Source organism: Halyomorpha halys, unplaced genomic scaffold (genome assembly GCF_000696795.3).
Source record: "Halyomorpha halys isolate HHAL.00 unplaced genomic scaffold, Hhal_1.1 Scaffold204.1, whole genome shotgun sequence".
Classification (NCBI taxonomy): domain Eukaryota; kingdom Metazoa; phylum Arthropoda; class Insecta; order Hemiptera; family Pentatomidae; genus Halyomorpha; species Halyomorpha halys.
Genome location: NW_027111250.1, coordinates 161871 through 165575, shown reverse-complemented (window position 1 = coordinate 165575; position 3705 = coordinate 161871). Strand labels below are relative to the sequence as shown.

The window sequence follows — 3705 nt, the reverse complement described above, 5'->3', positions numbered from 1 at the left end:
AATATTGAATTGAATTATAAAAATATAAAAATTGATAACTGATAATTGAATAGTAAAAAAAAATTTAATTGATTGATAATCGTGGAATTAGATGGTAGAAATTGAAAACAGTGAAAGATGAAATATAATATCATGTAGGTAAGAAGATATGTATAATATAAGATATGCAAGTAGTGTCTAAAAAAATAAATAAATAAATTGAATCTACAAATTGAAGAATATGACAGACAATGAAAAATAGTGAGTGGCTTATTTCTGAATTACAGTTTTAAACTCAGACTGTAATTACAGAGTTAATACTCACACTGTAATTCAGATATAAGCCACTCACTAATTTTCATTGTCTGTCATATTGTTCAATTTTTAGATTCAATTTATTTATTTATTTTTTCAGTTTTTTAGACACTACTTGCATATCTTATATTATACATATCTTCTAACAAATAATTTTTAAAAATCTGACTATAATAGTAGAAAAAAATAATTTAAAAATGGCCTAATCTAGGAGACACGAAAAGTCACTAAAATTTTAAATATTATTTCATGTCAGGGGTGCAATACTTAGAAAGGAAGTGCTACTACTAGACCAACAGGTTGTGCAAGGAGGTGATTTGGTCAGTCACTCTCGACCGCCAAGGGTACCAACCTGACCCTGGAGAAGTCCCGCCCTACAGGGTTGACTCACGACTACAATAACAGACTAAATAATTATCTGTCAAAACAGGATTCGAACCCGAGTCCATGAAATTATCAGCACACTTACCACTGAGGTATCCCGCTCCCCTATTTATTATATGGATACAGAGAGAAATACTTTATTTATCTATGCTGCCTAAATACATCAGGTTGCTATCTCACACAGCATACTTATCAATCCGAAATCGGACATATATAAATTACACATACATGGTATAATAAGATATTTTAAATTATTAATTATCTTTTTTTTAATTTCAGGTGAGTGACAAATATTAAATGGAAGAGTAGATTCTAATTTGTAAGTATTTAAATTACTAAATATTTTAAAATAAACAATTAAAACAAATACCTAATTTTTAATTTTTGATTTAATGGTTATGGTGCATTAATCATGTATTAGGTAGTATCGTGGCTTAACCTATATTTGAGGAAACAATTACTAGACCAACGGTTGTGCAAGAAGGGGACCCACTTTATGAGGCTAGGTGGACCTCGGAGGGCTCCCGAGTCCACAGGGTTGACTCACGGCTACAGTAAAAGAATAAATAATTATTTGTCACAGCCTAATTCGAATCCGTGTCATTGGAGTTATTAGAACTGTGAATTACCACTGAGCCACCCCACTCCAGTGTGTCAAAAACTTAAAATAATAAATGCTTGTAATAAATAGTAAATATGACTATATTTGAAAGTAATAAAGTGTTAGTATATAGAAAATATGTTAAAACGTCCGATTAATGTCCTTTTTATGTATTGGATGATTTTCAATAATAATATGTTAAGGAGCAGCTAGTCTAGAATGTATAATATATAAATACATAATTTTTTTTTAATGCTAATATTTATAATATCTGCTAGTCATTTGAAAAGAATCATTTATAACCTTTTTCGTTAAGATTTATTTATTCGCGATCTAAACATTAACTGAATGAAATCATAGGGACACCTTTTTTTAACTTTTTTTGGCAAAAAGATCCCTTAATCATATCTGGAATTGAGTATAATGCAGTAGTTATATTTTTAAAAATATTTCATCAAATGTCATTCTAAGATTTATGCTGTGTGGGTTGAACAAAACGATAAAAGTAATAATAAATCAATGTATAATTTTTTATTAATTATTTTTTACGAATTATTAATGATTTTTAATCGTTATTAATTATATTATTTTAAGGCATTATCAACCATTCATAAAACTTCTTTAAACGTTTATTTTATAGGACGCTTCGAGCTTTTCTAGCTCATTCCAAATTTTTATTATATTTTGAATCGGACTTATACTAAAGATAGTAAGTATAAGTATATTTGTATTATGATATCTTAATTTCGTACTATTTTTAGTTGTATGTATCTCTTTTTCTTTTAATAAATAATTTCTTTTCAATTTAAGAAAATATATTACTCATAAGTAAATGGTTACTAGTGCTTGGTTTGTCATTATATTTTATTTTGAAAACATACAACTCAAAATTATTTCGACAGAAAGTATTTGTATAACGTTCATAATAATAATAGAGTATTTGTATCAAGTAAGTATTAATGTTTATTTTTATTTAATATCTTTATTGAAATTTACAACTGTATATTATATAATACATTCAGTAAATTTGATCTTAGTTGAAATGGAGTGTTACAGGCCTGTAGAGAGACTACCCATAGGTAGCACTCTAATGACATTTTACATTAGTAGATCTCGTGGGCATGTTCTTTTCTGGCGCCTCGGTGGTTAGGGAGTTTATAATGGAAAGAGTGAGATCTGGTTCGGGCTAGATCGGTTACATAGGGAACATTAAGGTCTTTATGTATGAAATTATTTGTGACAAATTAAGTAGCATAGAGAATTTTACATTGTAAGGATTGGATACGAGAGGAATTCGAAGGTTTAGTGGAGCCCCAAAGGTCAACTCCATATGTCCAGATTGGCCTTATTACAGTCATGTAGATCGGTCAATGATTAGAAGTTTAGACCGTTGGTCTAGTAAGTGCTGTAATAGTCGGAATAGACATGCAGTTTCCTGTCGCTTCAGTCCTTGTGAGGATTCCAGGTTAGTCATTTGTCCAGATGTAGTCCAAGGTAAAGGATCTGTTCGACAGGGATAAGATCAACATTATTAAAGGAGACTGTAGGGCATTCGGTAGGTTTACGAAGAAGGATAAAGGTGATTTGTAGGGATTTATTTTAATCCTCCAATTACGACCACGTTCTTCGAGGGCTGTGATATGGGATTGGAGAGTTTGGGATTCTATTAAAGTTTATTATTACAGAAAGCACACATGTGTTAGGTTTGGTTGAGATGTCAGTTGTATAGACGGTGTAGAGGATGGGACCAGGGATACTATCTTGAGGAACACCAGCAGACTGAGAATATAGGGATGAATAGAAGCCATTGTAGTTTATTTGGAACAATCTATCAATATCAACACATCTATCAAAATCTAACAATATCGATGAGAAAGGAAAACAATAATAAAAAAAAAAAAAATCAAAAGATTGTAAATAAATAAACAAATGTTGATTGTAAATCAAAAATAATATAAAATATTTTCTTATAATCTGAAAACAATGTGATAAACTTACTTTGAGCAGCTGGCATCCCACGGAATTCCATAGCATAACAATATTTTCACAATTTTGTCTTACATAGGGAAAATCACTGCGAAAAAAAAAAAGAATTAACAGGCAAACATATTTCTGTCAGAGTTTATTACTTTGCAACTTCCAAAATGATTAAAAGATAGCTGAATAAAAGATCCTATTTGAAAGTTACGTAAGAGCTGACGTTGGATTCAGTACGTCATTTTTTCTCGTTTTCATGGCATTCGTAGAATCGATAAAGACCACTGACCGGAATTGACGTAACGGTACTTTTTGGATTGAAATGTCTTAAGGCACTCATGGGTATCGAAAAATAATTTATAATATATGAAATTATGGGTAGTGGTTACATAACTAACAAAGTTCGTTTCCAATAATGAATAAATTATCTTTACTGATTATCCATGCAT

At 30.2% G+C, this 3705-nt stretch overlaps 1 long non-coding RNA gene across 2 annotated transcripts in view; it reads left to right on the top strand.

Annotated features, from left to right (window-relative positions):
* LOC136796220 (uncharacterized) overlaps positions 1-3705 on the top strand; it is a 161706-nt gene that overhangs the window by 52930 nt on the left and 105071 nt on the right. The window contains exon 1 of one of the 2 annotated variants that reach the window (XR_010843913.1): positions 958-997. The exons of the other annotated variant lie outside the window; for it this stretch is intronic. This is a non-coding gene — a long non-coding RNA (uncharacterized lncRNA). Of the gene's footprint in view, positions 1-957; positions 998-3705 lie in introns of those variants that run through there. 2 annotated transcript variants of the gene reach the window in all.